Source organism: Anas acuta, chromosome 5, assembly GCF_963932015.1.
Source record: "Anas acuta chromosome 5, bAnaAcu1.1, whole genome shotgun sequence".
NCBI lineage: Eukaryota > Metazoa > Chordata > Aves > Anseriformes > Anatidae > Anas > Anas acuta.
Window position 1 is genome coordinate 49,017,524 of NC_088983.1, and position 25,685 is coordinate 49,043,208.

At 37.7% G+C, this 25,685-nt stretch overlaps 1 long non-coding RNA gene across 1 annotated transcript in view; it reads left to right on the plus strand.

Moving 5' to 3' along the window:
• The first annotated feature begins 589 nt into the window (after positions 1-589).
• Positions 590-25,685, plus strand: part of LOC137856599 (uncharacterized) — a 34,710-nt gene continuing 9,614 nt past the window's right edge. The window contains exon 1 of the long non-coding RNA XR_011096617.1: positions 590-722. This is a non-coding gene — a long non-coding RNA (uncharacterized lncRNA). The remainder of the gene's footprint in view (positions 723-25,685) is intronic.

Consider the following 25,685-nt stretch of genomic DNA (forward strand, 5'->3'; position numbering starts at 1 on the left):
AGAAAGAACATTTCTTTAATGAATACTTGGCTGACACTAGGACAGAAAAAAAGTAGGGGGAAAAAACAAGAGATGCTGGTACATGTTGATGCTGATTACAACACACTAGATTTGTCATCTTAAACCAAGAGCATGACATCATCAAACCCCTGCCTTTGATCTCAAACACCAAGGAGATTTAACTGCTATAAAAGGCAATACACTAGACTTTTCCCAGTACTGTTCCAACTGATTATTTGGTATGAGAATTAATAATTAATTAACATGATTGTAATTCATACAAACAGTCACATAACTAAGTCTGTAATTAGGCCTGATTTTTAGAACAGATGAGCGTGCATTTTCTAGTATGTTCCAAGGAAGATAATTGGGTGAATACACGCTAGCAGGTGAGACAAAAGGTTATAGAAAGAGGCCATGCTGACGAGGGGCATGGAGTTTCCCAGAAGAGGAATGTATACCAGAGACTAAAGACAGATATTGGAAGTGGGAGTGCAGGTCAAGCAGGTGGCACAGTAGGAAGTAGAGCAAGTCTGGTTGATGGAAGGAGAAGGGTCTTGCCTGGTGACTTGCAGCCAGCCTGCTTCAGGACTGTTTCCTTGTCTCAGAACTGTCCAGTAAGTTCCAGAACACGGCACTTACCTCCTGTGCCTCTTCTACACCCTGGGATGTTATCCATGGTAAAGATAACATTCCTTACAGAGGCCTTCTCTCCAAGCATTGTGAGTATAAAATTCAACAAGTCTTTGAGATTTCTTACATGGACTGTATTGAACGCATCTGTGATCAACAGGATAGAGAAGCAGTTGTGCAGCGGCTTGTTTGCTTGTTCAAGTATCCAACAAGGATAGTCTGTGCCTGGGATGCCAGCCAGGTGTTTTTGCAGTTTGTGTTGATGGAAAACAATGACTCCTTGACTATGGTGTGCTTAATAAATTAAACTGTTTAAGTTCCGGAAGTAATAGCTCTGATTGTGCACCCCTTTTCTGGCCAATACATTGGCGTTACTGTGTGAGCCTTCTGTTGTCACACTGTAAAGCATTATGAGAGGTTGCTTTGATGTGGCCCAAGCAGAGGTAAATAGCAAGCTGTTAAGTGCAGCTTTTATTTGTTATTTTTTTAATTTGTTATTTTGCAGCTTTTCTTTTTTGGTTGCTGATGCGCTTCAGCTCTTTTGGTGCCTTGTGTGTAATGCATTAGGCATAAGTATTGTATTGGGGAACAGGCAACCTCCTCCAGGAATCAGTGAAGAACTCTGAGATGTCTCATTCTCTGATCACAGCTGTGAACACATGGTATTCATTGCAGATGTTGTAGGCCTATTTCTGTGGGAAATGAACAGGAGCATGGTTCCAAAGTATTGTAATTAAAATCCCAGACAGAAAAGGTCACATCTTTATGCCTTGGATATATTTAAGAGGTACAAACATTTGCCTTTGCATGTACAATTTGGTGAAAGGCTTCAGAAATGTATGAACAGTAACTGTCAATTAATTCTATGTACACGTGACATGGTAAACAAGGATACAAGAAGCTTATTTCATTTCTGGTTGTCTAAAAGAGTAAAACATTTTTCCTCTAATCCACTGAGCTGTCTGCAGTAGGGGACATCGCCCCACCACAAGTGGAAGACAACATACAAAGGCAGATATACTTCTTTCTCTGTTATACCATTGTGCATGGACTAAGCAGCAAAGCTTCTCCCAAATAAGCATCTCTTACACTCCTTTTGAGCAACATGTAGGCAAAAAGTGGTTTAATTTCATAGTTCCATTGTCATTTTAACAACCATAAGGCCTAGATGAGTTTCTGTTCGCAGCGTCATGATAACATGTCAATGTTATCAACCCGTCTAAACTGACTTTAACAGAAAAGATACCTACCCTAGTGGTCTTGATCAGAAGTTGTTTGCCACAGTGTAGTTTGCTATGCACTTGCATGCTGTTCTCAAGGTGAATAGATTTCAGTGAGTCTGTTGCTATATTTTCTCCAGTGACTTTATTCAATTTTAACGTTTCAGAGTCAAATCCATTATCCAGACACCAGTCCTCTGTATGGCAGATTATTTTATAAAATTTTTGTCTCTCTTTAGTTGGAGGGGAAAAACAAACAAACACTGGATTTTACACAGAAGACAATCTTTCAGGATTATTAGTAGTAGGGTGGGTACCTGAGAAGGAGGGATTTTATCCTTAATAGCTAAATACATGTTATTGTACGTCATCCCCAAGGTAACATGATTAAACTCCAGTGAGATATTCTTTTTGGAGCTTTGGAAGCAGTTGTAACTTTCCAGACTCTATTTCCACAGTGTATTGTTTATTGTGAATCTGCCAGAATTTTAAACAGGCCTACCCTCACATGCTGATGCTAAAATATTCTGTAGCACCTACTTCACCAAGCAATGCATCAAAGGGTGTGGAAAACTGTTTAAATTTGCCTGCACTAGGGACAGAAGGCAGAATGATGTAGGAGGAAGAGAATTGCCAATAGCAAAGACAGACTAAAATATCCACATATTAACTTACTGTGTTACTTCATAACTGCTGGAATGATGCAGGAAAAGACGGCTGGAAAATGAGAGCCATTTCCAACTGTTAGACACATCACTCAAGTGTTCAAGGTCCAGTACTATAAGGCAACAAGAAAACACCAGGCCCTTCTCTGTGGTTTTCATAGACTACAGAAAAAGCAGAAGCTTTTTTGTGCCTGCTGGGTAAATGTGAGGCAATCAACCACAGCATGCTGACGATCTGATGCAACTAAAAAGAGGCAAGAGCTATCAACTCAATCTCCTACTCACACGTCTTTGAATTTTGGGGTAGAAAGCCAGAACAAGGGACATATTTCTGCTGAAATTAACCCCAGGATGGTTTATTGGTGATTCATTTTAGGTTTGTATGGAAGTAGACAGAAGAGCTCCATTTGTGGATTGTTCTATAGAATCTACCTGTTTGTTACACCTGTTGTTGACTTTTCTAGTTCTGGTGAACCTTGTGAGCTCATTATTTCATTTTTATTTTCCAGACTTTTTGGCCTTTTCCTATCTGTCATGCTATCAGTAGTTTCATTTCTCCCTTATCCTTTTACTTGCAGGCAATTTTCTTCTTTTTCTCTGCGTCTGTGAGCATTTTGTTGTCTGGATCTTATGTTTGGCAATAATACAACATCTCTGAAGCAGTCATGGTAAATGGTAAATCATAAATGCAATATTGCCGAAGGCCTTAGTGGATGCTATCAGAAGATATTATCCTTATTTTTATTAATCTTGTCCAGCAAAGAACTCCTAAGGAAAGCTGCCCTTTTCAGGGTGCTTAAATGAGATTTCAGATTGTAAGCTCCCTAAGAACTGCCTCGGGTTGATCAAGAAGTCAGTGCTGAGAGAAGATACAGAAAAATAATCCTGTCGGGCAAGTTACTTGGAACCAAAGTCCTTGCATGGAGAAATAGCTCTGGAATTATGTGTATTAAAGGACATATTCCTCATGAAGCTTCTTATACTTTAGAGAGCCATTTAAGAAAAGTGAATTACAACTGTGCTTCATAAGCTCCACTGTAGTTCAGTTCCAACACGAAAAATTGGTTTCAGCTTTAAAATATCTACGTATTTTACATCCTGAATCTCTGAGAGGCTACAAAATTTCTTACCATTTCTAAACCAGCAGCAAATGTGATTTGTTAACAAATTAACAACTATTTGATCTTATAAGGAGGGACTTGAATTAAAGCATTCATTAAAAAGTTTAAAATTACCTTTGATATAACTCAGTTCAGTGAAACCTTTGGCGTAATGAAGTTCAGTGACTTCAGAAAATTCAGTGACTCTCTTTCACAAAACACCTTGCATCCATATTTTCCAGATTAAATATTATTATTGAATGCTTAACATTTGGAATTGCTAGCTTTGACTGACCAGTTCCTGATTCTCCTGTGACACACAAGTGACATAGTAGACTGTCTGAGATCACTTGAAGTCATTTTTGAAAACAAAACTTGTGTTACAATCAGACCTTCATTGTTTCTAGCCAATAAGAAGGAAAGTACCCAAAATGAAGCTACTACAGAGGCTGTAGCTTTTTAAGTCTTAGGTTCTGAGTGTCTCAAGATTGCAACGGATTACAACATTTGTGAACAGAAAAAAGACGAAGTGAGTCATAAATCATAATATTACATGTATCTTTTAAGTTATATGGCTTGGGTTTAGGCTGCCTCAAATTTTACTGTTAACTGAGCTGGAAAAGAGCAGGTGGGTAATGTTAATATAATACCAAAGTAATAAATGCACAGGTGCAAAATGTATTGTTTTAATTTAAGGGGAAAAAAAAGGCACTTAACCATTGGATTTCTTCCAAACTCTATTTAGTATCAGCTGAGTCTCCAAAATATGTTTGCTCTACTTGCTGAGAAACTGTTTTATCCTCTTTACCGTTACTGATTCTATTTATAACAAAACAGCCACGGAATATGTGCAGTATTCTCCCTATCTAAGAGCTCTGCAGCCGTGTTGTGTGTCCTGTGTTTATACCATATCCCACAGTTACAAACCTGTTCATCTTCTTGTATTTGGACATCTCCCCTCTATTTGTGCCGTGCATTGTCTTACTGTACACTGTTCTGCATCATGGAGGGCTGTATTTGGACAAAGACTGAGCTGACACCCCTGGAGGAGAACGTGAGTGGCAGGCCTCTCTGAGGGTGCTATAGGCCTGAAGGACTTCAGCTGGGACTGATAACCCACACACACACATGCCGTCTGCCCCCGGGCCATTTAAGCTCAGGGATGACGGGGTTTCACTACTGGCCTGGGTTACAATGTCGCTGTCAATGTCTCAGCCCCTGCTTTTTGGATTTTTTTGTAGGCCGCTTGTCTCTTGGCCAGACCCCTCAGGTGTGTGCTGTAGCCTTGCTTCCAGCTATGCCTCCTCTAGCTCCTGACAGGACTCCCTGCACGGACTTGTCTCTTGTCTTGCTTGGGAGTGTTGATGGACCCTTATTAGCAGCACATGGCCCACCATGTTCAGTCCTGTGGGACTGCTTTGAATCAGTTTTGTCTTTTTTTTTTTTTTTTTTTCCTCTCATCTGGTTTTGAAGACCTTGAGGCACCATGGCTTCCAACTGCAACTCCCCATGCTGATGCTTTACTAAGGTGAAAACATGTTCTCTAGGCCCCAAAGCAAACTGTCCTCTTTTGTTTCTCAGAAATTCAATTTGTTGTTGTTCTTTGTAAATGTCTTTCTAACACTTTACATTTTTGGATAAAGAAGCAGACTGTCTCTTCACTTTGTATCCATATAGATATAGCAGAGATGCACAAGCTAAATAATCTTTGTGAAGGATCAATTTTTTACAGTGACATAATCTATCGTGCCAGCATTGTATCTTTCCCCAGAATCACTGCTTCATGGGTTTATCTTGCATTGGGCATGGCTGACTCATGGCAAAAATGAACTTCAGATAAAAAGCCATTGAGCTGGGTCTTTCGTTTGGATCAAGGTAGCTTAAAGATCTGTGTGCAGTTAGTGGGCCAGTAGTTAGCGGGAAATCAGGGCTTGTTTGCTGTGTCCTGGTACAACTTGAAACTAAAACACTGAAAGGTGAAAGTGTTGTAATAAATTTGAATCCCGTTACTGAGTAATGGGACCACATTGCTTAAAAATGTATCCTGCAAGAGCTTAAGTCTTATCATGAATCAGTGGAATATAAATTCCTTAATACCTAAGTCACTGGAAGAGACTTCACTCTTACTTCAGTTCATTTGGGTAGCTGTGGAATTTTTTAATGCGAGTTCAAACTGGCACACCAGCATTAAGGAATAATCCAGAAGCTTTAGTTACTATGTTTCTCTATCCTCGTTGTCTGTACCAAAGTGATTAAATTTACCTGAAGTGTTTTGCCCTAGAATGAGCCGTGCTCTGTATAGGAGCTGGATAGATTCTTTGCAGACTCTTTCTGCTTTCTTTGTTTCAACATCCAGTTTGGGATTTAAAGTGAGAACATCCCAAGACTTCAGCATAAACACAACCAGATACACTTTTCAACTTAAAAATGAGTTTTCATTTTAACCCTAATCAGATTTTTATATTTATGTTTATCGTATATTTATTGTATTAGGACCAGTTTCATTGTATCTCAGCATTTTACTGTGATCTAAAACTTGTGGGCGTAGCAAACTCAGGATGCTGTTACTTTCTGCCTTGCTAAGTTTTAGACAGATTTAGACTGCCCATTTCTTGGACAACTGTTACTTCAAGAACAAGGACAAGAGTGTAAGATGGGTTATGATGCAACAAGACCTTCCTCAAGTTGTGTCCATAACTGCTGAGTATTAGACTTCAGTGTTCCAGCTGTAAGCTGTCTCAGCATCTACATAGTGTGTACAACAATGCTCTCAAAAATCAGTAGCCATCATCCTCAGCAGCCTGATGGATGATAGAATAACCTGGAAAGCTTTAGTTAGTAGTTCAGCCAAAAGAACAACTTTAGAGAAAATGAAATGTTGCTTCACTGTGTTTATATGTTTTGGCATGGCTAGGGTAGCCTCTGGAAATTTAACTTTGCAAAGCTTTTTTATTTCACAAATCCATTGCCAAATACATGCAGATTTGTTTTAAAAGTTAGACAACCTGTGCTGAAGTGAGGATAACTTGAGAGAAGATGTGCTATCTAACTTTGTATGTTCACACGTTTTATATAGTATTTACCCTCCAGTCAATAGTATATAGTATATAAAGATTTACAATAAGGTGATACACTGCATGATTTTACTGTGGTAGAGATTAATGTATTTTATAGTGTCAGCAGTTTTACAATGATAGAACCTCTTGGTAGCTAGACAGCTAGCTAATTAAACTGAGAAAAATATATAAAATATTTAGTAGAAGTTTCTACAATTTCGGTAGAGTATGTAAGTTTATTAGTGTTCACAAAGCTTCCAGGTGACACAGTAGGAAGATCAGGATTAGAGATGTGATACTTTCTTTGTCAAACCCTAATTTTTAATAATATCTTATCTCTTATCTCTGACTGTCCTTTCCCCAAGGTCTTGTCTTATTCTCCCAATCTTTTTTTTTTTTTTCTTCCCTCTTCGTCTCAGCGTAGCTCATTTCTCTTTTTGTTTTCTCCAATACTGTCTCCTAGCATTCACTCTTCCACTGGTTCTCACGTCATTCTGTTTTGTTTGCCTCTCAATTTTCCATTCAAGTCTCTTTTCCCACTCTTATTTTAGGCCTCAGCTTTATCATTACCCAAATGCTGCCTATTCAAATCTATATTTTATATGAAACATGAGAGGATTTGAATGGAAACAAGTGATCTTTCACTCATGATACCAAGAAGTTTGGTTATTCTTAGCATTTCTACCATTTTAATAATGGTATTTTTCTCCAGTTATTTCCATGAGTTATTGAGTCTTTCATACCTGAGTGTTAATATATAATCTTCTCCATGTCAAACATCTGACCAAGATTTTAACTACTTTGTCACATCCGAGAGGAGAGAGGCAAAGTTCCCTCTCTCTGCACTCTGCAAATAGTAGCATGAATAGTTTTTAAGGCTGTATAATATACTACAGTGGCTGGCTTTTAAGATTGCTGGAAAGGTAGCCAAGACTGTCACAGCAGAAAGGTGGAATAAGCAGAGAACTGGGAAAGGGCTGTGTAGTGACCTGTACTGCGGGAAGTGTTCCAGGTAGACTAATTGCCTCCAGCCTTTCCAAAAAGATCCCTGTACAACTTTGGTTTGGTTTGCTTGAACCTTGTTGTGCCATTTTACTCCATGCTGCTGAGCAGATGCTAAGATGCATTTTGGAGGCTGCTGCACTTTAGAAAGCAAAACAAAACAGATATTTGCTTTTGTATTATTATTAACATGAAAACACAGGTTTGGACATCTCTTGTAAAAGCAGGTAAAGCAAGCGGTGTAGACTGCAACATAGAAACTATGCATTTTGAAAACACCCATTACTATAACAGCCAGGTGTTGTATTCAGCCATTGCTGTGATCTCATATAAGAGGCAAGATTGACTTATTTTTTTTTTATTATTTTTTTTTAGAGGCCTTCCATGAACTTCTGTGTATAACTTCATTTCTACACTCTAGCAAGGGGCTGGTTCTCCACTAGTTTCAGCCCACATATTTCCATTGACTTCAGCTGGGATTTTTCAGTTTAAATTTTTCTTCTTATTACTTATTCAGCAATCTGTAGTAAAATGGCTGTCAAACAATCACAATAAGTACCATTCTTATTAGTTATCAGGATCACAGCAGTTTTGCCAATGCCATGTTTTCTAGAATGTTGTAAGTAAAAAAACAACAACAACAACAACAAAAAAAAACCATAAGGACTTTTATCTTGTCATGACATACAAAAGCAGTATTATAAAAAGGGAAATATTTTCAGCTATTTTGCATTTTTTTATGAAGCAGCTGATCCATCACAAGTCTGTCTGCTTTGTCACCCCTAGATACGGTTTCTAGCTACATTATTTCATTTAATAATATTTGTTGGGCTTTGTGGTTAATTTTTAAAAGGAAGCAGTGTGTTATCTGCTTGGTGCCTTTGAATCACTGAAGTACAAGGCATTGAGAAACAGTTTCTCCCTAACCACTTGTGCTTGATGACTCAATGGCAGCTGCCATTAGAAAAAGTACTGTATTTCCCCAGGCAAGACATTTCTGTATTGGACTCCTCTGTACTGCTTGAAAGTCTGAGTTCCTTCATGAAGAACCATCAGTGTCTGAACTGACTTTCCCACAGCTCATGTAATCTGTTAATCCTGGGTCATGCTAGAGATGCTGGTATAGACAGGCATAAGAAGTGTATGGTTTACAAGAAATTTAATGTAATTTTGATTTTAAAAATAGGAAAAAAGTACAACAACAACAACAAAAAAAAAACAAAACAAAACAAACAAACAACAAAAAAAACCACTTTAAATAAAGAAAAGAGGTATCCAAGTCAAGGATGCTTACTTTTATCATGTAAGTTTTCTTAGAAAGCAAACAAAATTATTAGTTGTGAAATCAGATAAAATAGAGCTACCAAGCTGTACAGTTTCTAGCATGGTGTTGTTTCTTTTTTTCCTCAATTTCAACCAAAACACACTTGCAAAGTTATTAATGTTGAAAGATATCTATATATATATATACAGAGAGATATATAGATATGTACAGAGATATATTTTTGCCATGTCTTGGCTAAGCAATGGGTGAGAATTGTTCATACTGTTCTTTTCTCCCTTTATAAGGACTGTTGCCATGGTTGATGGCTTTTGTTGCAGCTGTTTTTGTTTGTTTGTTTGTTTGTTGTTTTTTTTTGTTTGTTTGTTTTTCAAAAATGCATTAGTAGTGACCTAATATTAAAATGTGCTTTGGAAAAATATTTTAGTAGTGCAGCTACTTTACAGTTCTTATTGATTATTTTTTTTGCCATATTCACTTGTCAGGATGGATTTAGTATAGAGTAGGATGTTTTTCTTTCCCTATTATTTTTTTCTTTCATACATTATTATCCAACACTACAAGTCAGAGCAAAGTTTCTTCTTTCATTACTTTTCTCTTGTTAAGGCGTATTTTTACAAAGCCAAATGTTTCAAGGTTTCTTTTTAATTATGGACTTTAAAATATAAATGTGATAATGGCAAAGCCCCAAAGTTTGGGCCTACATTCTCTTTCACTTGTGCTCATTAGCAGGTGCAAGAGGAACAAGTTTTTTCAGCTTACTGTGGATGCAACTGCCTTGAAGCTAGCCACAGCAACCCTACAGCGTTTTAAGGTGCTTCCCTATCTAGTCAATCATGCGAGTCTGTGGTTATTGCTTTAAGCTGTCTCCACTGCCTTCTTGTCTGACACTTGTCTTTTGTTCCTGATAACTGGGCCAATGTCCAGAACTGCAAAGCTGTTGTTCCTTTCTGGCTCAAAGCACACTTTTCCTAATTCTGATTGGCAGGAAATGGTTAGCAGCCTTGTGCTCTGTTGCAGCTAGTCCATGGTCCCAGTTAAAAGCCCGGTGCAAAAACCTGTGGGTGACCTTCACCTGCACAAGAGCAGTATTGTGTCTAGGTTCTTCTGTGGATCCCAGCCTCTAAGCAGAAAGCTGAATTAAGTAATCTTTGCAGAGATTTTTCAGGGTACAGAAATATTTAAGCACAGAGAGCTTAAATTCAGTGGCACAGAAACTCCAGTCTCTTATTTAGGATCTAACAGTTCAATCTGGGAGATAACAATTCACCTCTGTATCCTGTTTTCAGTAGTGTTGCGTGATTGATGAGCTACAGTAAAACAGAAATAAGACACATGAGGAATGTATTCAAAGTCATACACAGAGGTGGGGAGAGGGTGGGAATTTTCCGGTGATTACACCCTGGCCCATGAGACTTAATTATCCAAAACAGTCTGATAACTAATGTAATTTGTTTGCATAGCTAACTCCCCTGATTAGTTCTGGGGAGGTGTGTGGCTTTATTTCCACTTTAGGGAGTTTCTCTAATAATTTTCTTCCAAAGGTGAATAACATCATATTTCCCTAAATGCAGCTGGCTCTGAGAATCAAACTGTGTGCAACAACTGATTTTTCAATCAAGTGCTAAATTACTCTTCAGTCCATGTATCCATAGTACCTTTAAAGTACAGCTTTCTCACAGTAATTTTCTTGTTCCATACTTTGTGTAGGTAAATCTGTACTTTATAAGAAATGACAGAAATATCTCAACCACTAGTTTAAAGAGAGAAAACTCATTTGAACACCAGTCTGTAGTTTTTGTTCAGAAATTATTTGGATTTTGATCTGATTTTTTTTAATGCTCCAGTAGACTGTAGTGCTCAAAGATGTAGGCCATCAGCTGTGCTGTGCATACAATTGATCATCAGTTGACATCAGTCAACTCTACAGGTCAGCTAGTGTGACATCTCTTTCCTAAGGTAATTTTAAGGACATTTTTTCCTTTTTTTTTTTTTTTTTTTTTTTTTTTTTTTTTGGTATTTGTTTTATTCATCCAGACATGTTTCTGAAGCCTTAATGGAAGATTTATTTTTTTGAAAGAAAAGGTCTCACTCTGCCTCAGCAGGAAAGTTAGGTGGGGGGAAGCTGAGTGAAACCAATTAGTTTTGCTAGAAGCAAAGACAGTAGAACAATAATAGTTCCCCTTTATGCATGTGTCACATCTCTTTTGCTGAAAGCAACTACTTGAAATGCTGACTATTGCTCAGTATCAACAGAGGCACAGAAAAAGAGATGAAACACTGCTTCCAGAGACTTAATGTCATGTTGGACTAGCTGTACTGAAACAAACAGCACTTAATTTTCCAGGATGAGATATGCTGCCTCAGCAGAGCTACAAGTTAGCCATGGACAGTAACAGAAGATTTGCATATGTCTCTGTGCAAGTATATCATGTGTTCTGCTGTCATAACAGAGCCATCAAGTAATAATCAAGAGATCATGATCCAGTGCTATTATCTGATTTTCTCTCCTGAAGCTGCTGGCAAATGTGGAAATGAACCCCAGAGGGAAATAGAGTATTGCACATGAGCTGGCAAACCTCAGAAATTCTCACAATGTTTTTTCCTTCCAAAACACCTAAAGAGGAAGGACCCAGTCCTTGCAAGGGGAACAGGATGTGAGGCTTCCCAGACTTTACCATCACAGAGGCATACAAGGAGGTTTCTCATTCCAATTAAATATTGTGAAGGAAATGTGAGCTGTACATGACTGAAGAACAAAGGTTTTCATCACATTGTTATTATGGTTGTAATGGTCTTGCCCAGTTAACTTTGATTTCAAAAGTAATTTTCTCTTGGCAGCTTCCATCTGAATATTAAGAGGCAAATGATGCATCTATTGACTTTTAACGTTCTGTCTTACAGGTTTTGAGAGACTATGGGATTCTAAACAGGGAAATTCAATTCACCGTTTCTTTCAGAAGGAAGAGGAAGATTGAGAGACTTTGGTGCATGTTTTTACAGGACTGTCTCCTGTAAACCTTTTGCACACAACTATCTCAGTGCCAGTATTTTTGCTCCTAATCAATTCTATGGGATTCTGGGTCTTTAAAACTGTCAAAGTTACAGAAAAGCTTGGAAATTAATTATAGAAGTCTCAGCTGAAAAAAAAAATAAAAATACCTTTTGATTTGGATGGATGTTAAGCATTTTGCAATGCCTGGAGAATTGGGCTAGAAGCCAGCCTGGTCATTCAAGGCAGGCTGATAGAGGCCAGTAGAACAGTAATTCTAAAATTGGACCTTTTTTTCTGGGCTTGGAATTCTTCTTTAGTCATGACTTGAAGTATAATAAAAAATGGAATTTCCAGTGAGAAACCTCCCTCTAGAGTTCAGAGCCCAATTTGTCTTAGTGAGGATGTTGGCTCAGAGGCAGCAGGGTTTTTATCAGGTATTCCTCTGAAAGGAAGTCTGACATTTAATCTTGCTCAGGAAGTAGAAGAAACAGGTTCAGTGCTTTCAGTGCCTAGGGTTCACACTTCCAGGGAAAAAAAAAAAAAAAAAGAGCCAGAGATAGCCTAGAGGATAAACAGGCACCTGATTATCTTTACTTATACCCATAAAAGTGAGCCACTCTGTAGCCAAGAACACAACATTCAAAAGCAAAGACAGTCAGTCTGGAGGACTGTCCTGGAGCTGTGGTTCTCAGGAGTAAGCCTACACCTTATAAGTTATTACTTCCCAGAAAGATCTATTTACTATTCAGTGTTAGGTGAACAGTAATCAATATTTCCCATCACTGATAAGAAATCTGATCATACTTTCTAGCTCTTGAGAGCTCCGTGAATTTTGCATTTGAACTTTCTGAGCATGTCCAGCAGCAGAAATCAATCATTTTATTGCGCAAACTACAGCCCTATAGGTATCAAAATGTTGAGATAAGATTGTTGAAGATAGCAGCCTTTGGCTGAGATCACCTGAATCCTTCCTGGTTTGCGTTTGAGATATTTCTAAAGCTATTTTTTTTTGTATCTAGTTCTTTGTAGGCATCCATTTGCTGGTTTTGTTGCCTCATGGGCAATTGGTGCTCTACCTTGTCAAGGCTCAGAGAAAGGAAGGACCAACTTTATCAGTTGAAGTAAATGTAACTTTCCCGCTTGCAGCACATTTTGCAGAAGAACATGATATCTCCTGAAAACAAACAATGTAAATATATTATTTTCTTCCCTTCAGGCATAACATTTGGTGGGAGAAGGTGAAAGTGCTGCCTTCTAAATGATTAATGCCACTTTCTGCAACTGTTCCCTTTTCCAATGTGACATTAGAGAAGTTGATATGTGCCAGTGAAGGCATTTGTCATGTACTATATGTGATGGTTCACAGCAGGTGAAACCAAGGAAAGTCTGAATTGCATAGAGCTGGGCTGAGATAATAACAGAGCCAAAAGCATGAGTTACATGAGCATGATATATCCCCTTGTCACAGTTTTCCATGGTTAATACTGCATAGCTACAATGCATGGAAATGTTGTCCTGCTATAGCAACATGACTCATTTGTTCTTTTAAAGAAATCTTGATTACATCAGAAGGATCATTTCTGGAAATCTGATCATTTTCACTGAGTCAGTTAGCTAACTGTCTTTTCTTTCCCAAATGTGCTTGATAATCTTCTGAGTAAGCTTGGAGAGTGTGAGGCTGAATGACTGTTGGCAGGGTCCACCTGTCTACAGGCAGAGAATACCCTGAATGAAAACGTGGCCTGTACGTCATGCCAGTGCTATTCATACACATACTGTCTAAGCAAGGCAGCAATTTAAGAAGCAGTTTTTTTTGTTTGTTTGTTTTTAAAGTAAATTGAAGAATGCACACTAAGGAAGAGATAATACAATTTTCTCACCAGACTTTCCCAGTTGTTTGAGTTTGCAAAAAATAACCCTGAAATCAGTACAGAATAACTTCATAAACAAAGTCTGAAGGCTTTTTTGTTACATACAAACTACATGTTACAAAAATAAATAAATTTTTATCATAATTGATGAATCATATGTAGTTAAATTATAGAAGATATGTCAAGATAAAAGTTGTCCTTAAAAAATATGAGGTGATAACATGTTGTCTATTTAAAAATGATTTTTTTGTTTAGACTTATACAGTCTAAGGTATCTTCAATGAATTTCTGAAAAATTGGAGATTTTTACCAGAAGTGACCAGAAGAGATCAGGATTGCATCTCCTTCTATTTGTGTATAATTTTGTTGGAAAAGATTAAAATAGAAAAGTATTTCTGTGTGAGAGAGAGCATATTCATGTGTATGCTACTTAACAGAAGAGACAGAATTTCTTGTTTACGAAACATTGAGTCTGAAGTAGTCATTTGATATAAACCAGAAGGGAAAAATACCCCGCAGGGTAAGCTGAAAAAAATCCTGCCCGCATGCTGTCCATGTGATTGGAGTGTAAATGAAAGATGATATACTCTTGCCACTTGAAAATATGAAAATCAGAGCAAAGTAGAGTTAGGTTTACCAAAATTAAAGCTTTTATTAAAATGACTGTAAGGAGAACATAGGCATTAGTTAGTAAATATTGTTGTGGTTCTGTCATTTCACTGACATCTATTTCGACTAATAATAATAATCTGTCCACTTAATGGAGTCATTGTGTGCTTTAGGTATACCATACTATACAGGTATGGTGTGCTTGAGAGAAATATAGATAGTTCTTATTCTACTTTTGGTAAATCTCAGTCTAACTACTTGTGAAATGGCTCTTGACAGTGTTGAAGTTAGTGAGAGTTACCGGATGGAAACTGAACAGCAGGGATTTCCCAGATTTCACAGGCTTGGGGCTTCCTGACAGTGAATTCCTTCGCTTAAATTGCTTAAAAACGTCTCCTCTGTCTCTGGGAAGCTGAGTTACACAAGCTCAATGGCTAGCAGACCAGTGCTCTTTACGTGCAGCCTGCTCTGCTACCAGCCCTGCTAACATTCCTGTGACATGAGTGGAGTACTACCAAGTGGGAGGCATGCTCAGCGTCACAGCAGGCAGAGGCAGCCGAATTAATAATTTCTCAGTTATTAATTCTACTCTTACAGGGTCACCAAAACCAACCTGTAAGAAGTAACAAGTCTCAGCTCGCTGGGTTGCCTTTAGTTTTACTTTCCTGCTTGCAAAGGCGGCTCTCGCCTACTGCAGCAAGTGCGAGCATTCAGGGCTTTGGATTAATCATAAAGTACTCTCATAAATTTTATAATGAAATGATTCAGGAGAGATTGACATAGAGACTTTCAGTCTTTAAAGTTCTTACTCTATTTCAGGACAATTTCACATCTTTATTAACATAGCTTTCTGTTTGCTTTTAGGCAAAATGAGATGAACCAAACACCTGTGCAAACTAGAACAGTAATTGCAACAGCACACAGTTATATGATACGTACCTGGCACTGCACTGCATGTATGTCACGCTTAAAAATACTGACATGAAGGGCCTAATTAACAGTACTTAATTGGCACCTGGCATCTTTTGAAATCAAGAATTCACTGGACCTACCATTTTTTTCTCAGATCTCATCTCCTCTGTATTCCAAACGTATATGAAAGGTATGTCTGCTATTTGTTTTCAGAATGGATTAATTGCATTATTTAAAAAAAAATAATATATATATATATATATATATATATATATATATATATATGTATTATGCCTAACATCTCCAGAGGAGCTTGTATTCAAATCATCATAAAATATTCAATTTATCTAGGAACTAATTTATTCTTTTTGGATGGATTTTGGCACAGAGCAACAGAAAGAGCAAAGCAAGAGTTATACCACCTTGTGTTTTGTACTGACAAGGGTACTAAATAGATGCTCCATGTTTTAACCCTGCTGATGCCAGCCAGAATGCATTGTGCAAGTCTAAATGAGGACACAGCTATAGCCTGGAAAAGCATAGCATAAGGACCACAGGTACCAAAATATCTATGCATGTAACTCTTTGGGGGCTGGTTTTGTATTTCTGTAAAGCAAAATTTTAAAAAATATTCTGCCACTGGAAGAGACCATTTGGAATCTAGATCACTTAGGGACATCATTTGTTTCCTACATCCTTTCTCTGTCTTTTCCCCTGAATGTATCACAAACCTGTTTTGGAATCTTTTGGAATTTTTTTTATTTTTTTTTCTCCCTTACGCTGGAAAATTATTATGGGAATAGCCAGGAAAAAAAAAAAAAAAGAAAAAAAAAAGCAATAATTACAGTAACGTGTTACAGAATAAGGTACTCTTGGAACCAGAAATGCAACAAAGCAACATGTTTGTGGCTTATTTCCTGGGTGGGAGAAAGAGCTCAGGGTGTGACTGGGAAGAGGAGGCTTATGCCATGGAAATGTAATAATCACCACCTGTGAATAATAAGCTATTAACTAATGGGCAGTAAGCTTTTGTGGGGGAGATAGCAAACACTTCATTCTCTGCATCCTGCCCCTGACTAGAGAACTCACTTCCATCTTTTTTGCCCATCTGGTTGTGCATTTGGCTTTAGTTAGGACTAAACAAACTCTGCACAGAGTGCTAATGACTACCTTGCTGTAACTAGTCCTATGAATGTTCCTTTGCATTTAAGAAAGCAACCCAGAGTTCTGGTCACAATCCAAGTAGCAGCATTCTTCCACCTTAAATTCTCACATATTTTCATCTGGAATAAACAAATGTCAAAATAATATGCTCTCAATCAGTTGCTGTATTGCAGTGACAGACAAATTAATCCTTAAACGTATTTTGTAGTTAGTCAATTCATGATGATGGACTGCTAAGTAAATAGTAATTGTTGTCCATTATAAATACCCATATAGTGAACAACGATTAGATATTGCTGTGGGCAGAGAAAATGAAATTGATGTATTTTGTATTTTACCTGGTAGTTTTAAAGTTGAGTTGCAAATTGTACAGTAGATCTGATACAAAAGCCAAATGTCATCATAAGATAATGTCTCATGCCAGTCAAAAGATAACAGCAAAATCACGTGAATTGTTATCTATCAAATGTGAAAGCAACTAAAATAAACTTTCTTTTCCTTTAGAAGCAAAACTGGTGGTGCTTGGAACATAGTGATCAGGAAATGAAAAACAAAATGTGGCCAAAATATAAACTAAGCAGAAAAGTGAACATCACTTTAAGAGGCTACTATGTTAATTAAGTTTCTGGTGAATAGTGCTTCATTGGCAGTTTGGAATACGAAGGCCTTTAATTAAGAAAAAGAAAATCACACTCACTTGACAAGTACATTAGCAGTGGCATTAGATTAGTTTCCTTGGGTTTCTTAAGTAGAATAGATAAATAGCTTTTTTCCCAGTATTTGAAAGACTGTGTTGCTGGGTTTCCCTTTCTCTTCCAGTGTATAACCTGTTACTAATTTGCGGGAAAGATATTACACTGGATGGTTCTCTACCCCACTATCATAATTCCTTGATTCATTTAAAAGTTCCATTTTTTATATTCTTTTCAGTATTTTAATTGAACATGTGTGTGTCTGAATATAGGAATCTTCACTAGTATTTATTTTGAGTGGGCTGTTACCAATATATAACATGATTGCTCTCTATGCAATGGGTGCTTATTAAGGGTAAAAACACTTAATTGCAGAAGTTAAGATTTTCTCATCTTGGTGTAATTTCCCATTCTCAAGTTAAGAGAATGCTGGCTACAACCAAATGTGTGGTATAATGTCTATTGGCTATATCTGCACTCAGATGCAGTTGTGTTATTACCAGTTTGCAGAGCGTTCCTTAGTTGACCTCTCTCTTTCTCTCTCACCTTGTGATCTGCCGTTTCAGTCTCCTTGTGACTCCCTGAGGTTAAGCTTCCCACTCATTGTATCAGGGCATTCCCCAGTTGAGATGAGAGGCTCAAACTGGAAAACTTCCTCTGTGGGACAGAAGTGGGAAATCTCCCTCAGTGAGCTTCAGGAGTTTTAGAGAACTGTTGTTGTTTTGTAGTTTTTTTTTTTTCCTCTTTCTTTTATTAAGCAACACTGCAGCAATGCAGGAGGAATATTTTTACTGAATTTACAGTTTAAAGAGCCCAGACTGTATGACAGTAAAGAGAGGGGAAATAGGTTTGTTGTCGATGAAGCATTCAAGATGCTGCAAAGAATGGCAGTGGTGTCCATTCAGAACAATGTTGTCAGCACTGAGGTTGTAGAGGATGCTGCCAGTTTGGCTGGTATAGGCTGTCTTGCTTAAATGTGAACTTGGTAAATACTCAGGAAATTGTAGGGAGACTGGTGGTTGTTTTCTCTTCTTACCCAAGGTCATCTGCAAATATTCTTAACTCTCAACCCTCAGCGCTGTCTTGACAAGATGATGATATGCTGGCTTCCCTCTCAAAGCCACAATCCTTAACTTGGCAAAGGATCTCCCTAGAAACCTTGCTAAGTGTCATAAGATCAAGTCATTTGAAATTATTTGGGAAAGGATATGTAGCTGTATAGACATACAGTTTGAAGAGAACAGTACATCAGTCCTTGAAGTCAAGCATTCAAAACGTAGCAAATAGCAAAACCAGGTTTGTCTCTGCCGCCCTAATTTTGGCTTCTTTATACCTCTGATTACAGTGCTTACTTCAATTACTTACAGTGCTTACTTAAATTACTTACTTCAATTAATTATGGTGCTTACTTCAATTCATGATCACGCACTGCTTCTGCTCCTGACCTTCCCAGGACCCCAGACTCACTCAGTTCTTCACATAGACAGTGCTCACTTAATAAGCATCTCTTCAGTGTCTCATTATTCTGTTTGGCACTTGGGGGCTGTGTCTGATGACCAAGAAGCCCTTCTGCTTCTCTTTGATTCATCACTAGTGCTTTTGAAACATTCAAGTATTATAATTTGTCTTCATAACCCACACCCCGCCACCACCCCCCGAGACAAGTAAATTATATTACCTCCAGGAGGGACACATGGGATTTATTATGTAAAGAAACAATTAACTTCATGTGCTTGATTTGTGACAGTACAGTTCTGTTTGTTGCCACCATACACAGTCCTGACAAAAATTAGAGCTCGATCTCTCTTCATTTGCAGCTGTGAACTAGTAAGACTTTTGTAACTGGAGCTGAAGCTTCAGTTCAGACACTCAGAAGTCAACATACAGCCTTCAATTGTGTTTATATATGTATATTTGCTTCAAGTTCTCCAGGTCCAGATAGAAAATATGTGGCAGAGACAGGATTCAGTTTCACAGGGTGCTACTTAACTTTTAACCTCAACCCTGAACACACCTTTACCTCCTTCAGTCCCACAGTTTAACTGCTATACACCTCCCAGTCTCTATGGTGAGTAAGGGTGCTACTGCCAATAATCACTTTTACTTCACAGCATTACTCCCTTCCCAGAATATTTTGTAGCATGTATGTTACATGAGGCATTGTGAAAGTAGAAAATATGACTGTGAAATTGTGAAGGTGGCTTCCTTCTGCACACAACAGAACTGAATGATGACTCCTGATATTTCCTCATTTTGGAACCTCGACCCTGCAACCTAAAAAACAAGAGGTGTTAATATGTAATGTGCTAGGTTTTCAAAAGCAAAATGGAAAAAAAAAAAAAGCCTCCAAAAGTGCTGCCTCGGAAAACTATCTTAAGTATTATCACAGATTTGTCTCAGTTGACAGTGATGGTTATCTGTGGCAGGCCAATGCTTATGACCATCACTAAAGGAAAAAGGAAGGACTGACAGATGACCATGTGGCTCTAGCACAAAGCAGCCTTATATCCTTCTGAGAGCATTTACTGTGCATTTAATGGGGCAATCTTCCTGGCAGGAGAAGGCACGTGTCTTGAGAGAAACCATATGAGTGTGGACATGGCTGCCAGTTTTATATCTTTCAACACAAAGCTGAACTTCTCTATTGCTTCTATTCCACACCACAATTTCCCTCTTGCTTGCTGGCCTGTTTCCTTACTGAGTCAGCCTAGGTCTGCTTCTCTCCCAGCCAGATCTTTCAACAGGCTCCTGTTTGCAGTCCACTTATCTGTGGGTCACCTCTTGTCCTCTCCTTGACTATTGATACCTTCTTTATTTCTCTGAGTTTGTGTGGCTACAAGGAATTTGGCAGTTTCAATGAAAGTTTTGCTTAGCCCCATGTTTGGGCATGCCCTGTGGAGGTGGAATATTTGATAATCATAGCTGCAAAGAGCCACTGGGTGTATATGAGGTGCAGTTATTACTCTTACAATTTTAGTAGCATTCATGGGATTGGAATATGGCATGGTCCTGATGCAACAACCACTCCCATGTAAAAATGTGAAGTATGTGGGTGTTAGAAGAATTGAATGAAAAGTGTCAGAAGTACGGATGTTTGAATAAAACAATATATTTCTATTTTTGTTTTGAAATGACCAAACTGTTCTGATTGACTTTTCCCAACAAACTAAATACCTTAACACAGCAGACACCCCCCAAAAAATTAGTTCAAAATTTAGTGGAATGGAAATATGTTTCTCTCTACACAGGACTAACTTGTAACCCAGGGAACAGTATTGTGTGCTTTCTTTTTCTTCTCTCAGAGTCTTAAAATTTATTTGAAGATTTTCTTTCCTTAGTAGAAGGGATTTCCTACACAATCAATGTCTCCCTCCTTTCTTCCCCTTTCCCTGCATATAATAAAACATTTTTCTTGATCTACAACACTGAAATGAAATTGAGCCCTGTCTGGCTTTCTTCCAAGAAGACAGAGATGTAGGGAGAATATTTGAGCTATTAGCTAAACTTCATATATAAAATTTTCCATTCTCTTTTAATAATGCTTTGGCATTTTCTGAGTGCTTTTTATTCTTCTTGAAAATACGACCTAAAATATTTCACGAAAAACTGAGCTAGATTGAATGGAAGTAGAAAAAGGAAAGATTATTGCTGGGCTCTGGAACATACAGGCAGAGGAACCTAAGCCAGATTTCACTCCTGTAGATTTTGTTTCAAAATGGCTGGCAAAGACAAAAAAAAAAAAGTCTTGGCACTTCAGATTGCTTATGACTTCTGTGAGCAGCCAATATTTCCTTTGAATTGCCTGAGGTAATTTCAAGGGGGAGCTGTATGATCTTACAAGAAAAGCTGAATGGACAGTAGTACTAGTGCTCTGGTATTTGTTGCTCAATTATTTAGACATACATGTACTTCCCAAATGGAACTCACTAAAGAAGACTTTAAATTTTACTTTTACTCCTTTTTTTTCTTTCCTTTCTCCTTTTCTCTTTCTCCTTTTCTCATACATTTCTCATATATATTTTTACTGTCTCTTCTACAACTATTCACTTCATTTCTTCATCTACAATTCATTTTATTACTCATATTGAATCATAGATTAGGTTGTTGAGTGAGTTTCTATGCCATTAATTTTGCTATTTGCAAGCCAGAAGACTGCCTTTTTTTTTTTATATATATATAAAAATAATAACAAATAAAACACAAGAAACCTCTACTCTGTAAAGTTCACCGGTAGAGCTCTGGAAGGACTTAAGTTCTCTTCTGTCACATTCACAAAGAGGCACATGCCAAATCTTTTTCATGTTCACGAAGGAAAAAATGGACTTGTTTGGAGGAAAGAAATTAACAACACTACATCTGTATTTTAACAGCTGACAATCACATACTTCATGGTAAGTATGTTAGGATCTGCCTTTCCAGGTTTAGGTGTACAGTAATAAAACTGCAAGGCAATTCATAACTTCAAATGCTGTGTGAGAAAAAGATAAAATCCTTTCCAAAACTCTCCCTCTCCCAATGTCCCAATGCAAAGGAAAATGAATTGCAATCTGTAGCCTGTTTTCTGAAAGTAAGAAAATTAGAATTTTATTTTTTTTTCTCCTGTAAATCAGTGCTGCAAATGGAGGCTAATGCAAGCTCATAGACTCTCTTTTTCTAATTCCAATGGTCTTTTCTGAATGCTGCTGAAGCCAATTTTCTCACAACATTGGTGATATACTTTTCATTAATGTAGTTAGTATTTATGTTTGAACATTCATGATGATAATTATTCAGAATTTCATATAAGAACAAGTTTAGGACCAAAATGTTTTGTTTCTGAATGCACGTTTTTGCAATCATATTACATCTGAGTTTTGAAGAGCAAGTTAAAAACCTTGGATAATCGTACAGTAATAAGCTGTTCAAGATTCATTGTACTTTCACAGCTTTCATATTTGGTATTCTGCAGATACCAAACTATCTCTGCTACTTTTTCTCCATCCATATGTAGGATGAGTTGGGGAAGAAAAAAAAAAGCAAATAAACAAAACAAACAAACAAAACTAAAATAGTATTAGATGTTCTCTTTGTTTATACAAGATAATGTGCTGCGGTCATCATGTTCTTTTGTGGTTAATGGTTGTGAATCTACTCATGTGGCATGGCCTGCTTATGATGTGCTGCCCAGAGGCATTGTAGAAAAAGATGTTTTCTTATCCCAGAAATGTGTACTATACAATGAGACAACGCATAACTAAAACCAGGAGGGACAATCTACTAGTGGTTAAGGTAGTTGTCAGCATGAAAAGTAATACAGTTCTACAACGTCACTCAGAAATGATGTGATAAATAGATGTGACAGCTTAACAAATTCTGTTTTAATTTTAGAAATGATCGTTTGTTAAGGAAAGATGAATATTCTGCATAGGTCACATGCTCATGTAAAAAGATGTTGATAAATTGCAAAAAATTCTAGAGCAAAACATGCCAGCATAATGAGTGTGGTCAGGAAAGACTGACTTAAGGAGAATATGTAAAATATTGACTCAGAAGGAGTTGTGATAACAGTCTACAAGTGCTGAAGCAAGTGAATGCCAAAGAAGGAGAGGAATTTACTGTGGTGCAAAGGAGGTACAACAAGCACTAATGATCTGAAAAATTTTGAGGCAGTATATCCATAAGACTGAAAAATATTTGAAAGTAGACATCAAAAATTAGACTGGAAGAATGTCTAAAAATACACAGTACAGGAACAAATCTGAAAATTGGAACTGGATAATCTATATCTAGAGCCATGTAGACATACCTCCTCCACAACTTTTTTTTTTCTTTTTTTTTTTCTTTCCTGCCAGAAGCCTCAATACTTTTCTCAAGTAGATATCTTGCACTTCTGACTGTTATATTACTGATTACGAACTGTGCTATGATAGGCCATGTAAAAAGGTAAAAGCTAATGGGTGATCCACTTTAAATCACGTTCTAAATAATCGACTGCAGAAATCTCTGCAATGATAATGAGACAATAATTTTAAAAGAAACATCAAGGGAAGAAGTTGGGGAAAAACCTGTATGATTTCTAGGCTTAGTTTTTGCTCTCCAAAAGAGGAAAAATCAGATAAATAAGGATACAGCAAAACACAAAGGAGTCTCATCACTGGGTAGAAAGACAGCAAGAAGAATCATTTAGATTAAAATAAGGACCCATATAGGTACAGAAGGAACTACACCTCATCTGAGAGACTGGGTGTGGTCAGGGTGAAATCAAATATTTATACACTAATACCACAACCTGGCAACGCAATGGAGGAACTTGAGATGGTAGAGGAAATGAAACTAGACAGCATGGGAACAACAGAAACATGGTGGAATAAGGCTAATGACTGAATAATGAGAGGTGTGCCATATACAGAAATACTATTTATACCTTTAACTGGTGTTAATGCAACATGGGATATGATCACATGTAAGCATAACAAATTATTACCAAAAAAAAAGTGGAAGCATGGCTTCAGGAGAAAAAGGAAGCCTAGTTAAGAATAGTAAAACAAGTTATTGTAGAACAATACTGAAACATTTACAGACGTTTTAAAATTTCTAATCTTCCTAATAACTTTAGGAATTGTATGACTTTGAAACTTTTAGATTTCTTAATAAGAATTAGAAAGAACTACTTACAATGGCGAGTCCTAGACATACGCAGATTTAATAGTTAACACCCTACTTCACAGATTTTTCCCTGAATCAGAAAGGGATTATGTTATTTAGGCTGACTGGTGTGTGTAATAAAACATTCTGCAAAGATATAAAAGAGTTGGCCACAGAAAACACACATGCCTTGACAGATGGGGTCTTCATCCACTATAAATTAAGGGAAGGATAAACAAAAGCATATCTTTAAATAAGGTCTTCAGTTTAAAGAGAGGAAAAAAAAATCTTGTGTAAAGGATAGGGTTTAGTTAAAGAAATTACTTCACTGAGAGAGCTAAGCTTAAATGTAGGTAGGTCTGAAGTTTAATTAGAATGTTGTAAAACTATCAGGAATTCCTATCTCATGCAAGGGAAAACTTATTCAAGGGACTCTCTGCATAAATGGATAATAGCTACCTCCAAATCATATCACAGTAAGTAGAGAGCTGGGAATAAATGAAAAAGGGCCTGCTTACAACAACAGAAATAAAGCAAGAGACTAAGCCATCTCAGATATGAAGAAGTATATGGACACTGTAGCTAGGACTGAACTAGGTCATTTAGCCATTTAAACAGAAAAGGAGCAAGGCAGAAAGTTCAAAGCAGTGAAGACATGATATAAAGATAGTTAACCGTTACAATTCAAAACTTAAATCAGCATCAACCTCTTTCCTGGATTTCTAAATTAACGAGCATACAAAAATTTGTAGGACCAAGTTCTACATAGTTACTGTAAAATCACTCAAACTAAGGTTTAAGAAAATCAGGTGCTTTATCAATGCTTATAGAGAAAGGAGTATATTTGCATATGTATAGGTGCATTATTTCAACCTCAAAGTGAAGGAAGCTTTTAGAGTAGATTTGAAGGACAGGGTTACTTAAGATGTAGCAGCAGGTTGATGCAGGGACATGTTTCAACATTGATTTCACAGATGGGGTTGTGGCACTCAAAGGTTTTATCTCTGTTTAGAAAATCAGGTAATTATTTGGCAGTGCAGCAAGTGTTATTTATTTGAGTTTAAACACATCGTTTATGAGATCACATTAGAAATGGTCAATTAAGAAAGGAATTAAGTACAAGAACTGTAAAATGGAGAAAGAATTGGTAAAGGAAAGAAGTAAAGAAGCACCTTGGGAAAGGTGGGTCAGGCTGATGATGACAAAAGTGATGAACCTTGTAATTATATAGTAGAACTAAATTATAGAATTATGGAACCATAGAAAACCCTGAGTTGGAAGATACCCACAGGGATCATCAAACCCAGCTCCTGGCTCCACACAAGAACACCCCAAAATCAGACTATGTGTCTGAGAGCATTGTCCAAATGCTTCTTTATCCTTGTCAGGCTCAGTGCTGTGCCCGCTGCCCTGGGGAGCCTGTCCCAGTGCCTGACCACTATCTGGGTGCAGAACATTTCCCTAACCCCCAGCCTGACACTCCCCTGTCCCAGCTCCATGCCATTCCCTTGGGTCCTGTCACTGTCCCCAGAGAGCAGAGCTCAGCGCCTGCCCCTCCGCTCCCCTTGTGAGGGAGCTGCAGATCCCCATGATTGTTTGGCCTGCGCTTCTCTAGGCTGAACAATCCAAGTGACCTCAGCCATTCCTCACACATCTTGCCCTCTAGACCCTTCACCATCTTTGTAGCCCTTCTTTGGATGTTCTCTAATAGTTTTATGTCCTCCTTATACTGTGGTGCCCAAAACTGCACACAGTACTTGAGGTGAGGCTACAGTAGCATGGAGCAGAGCAGGACAGTCAATTCTCTCAACTTAGCCATGCAGTGCCTGAGGTACCCAGGGATCTGATTGCCCCCCCTGG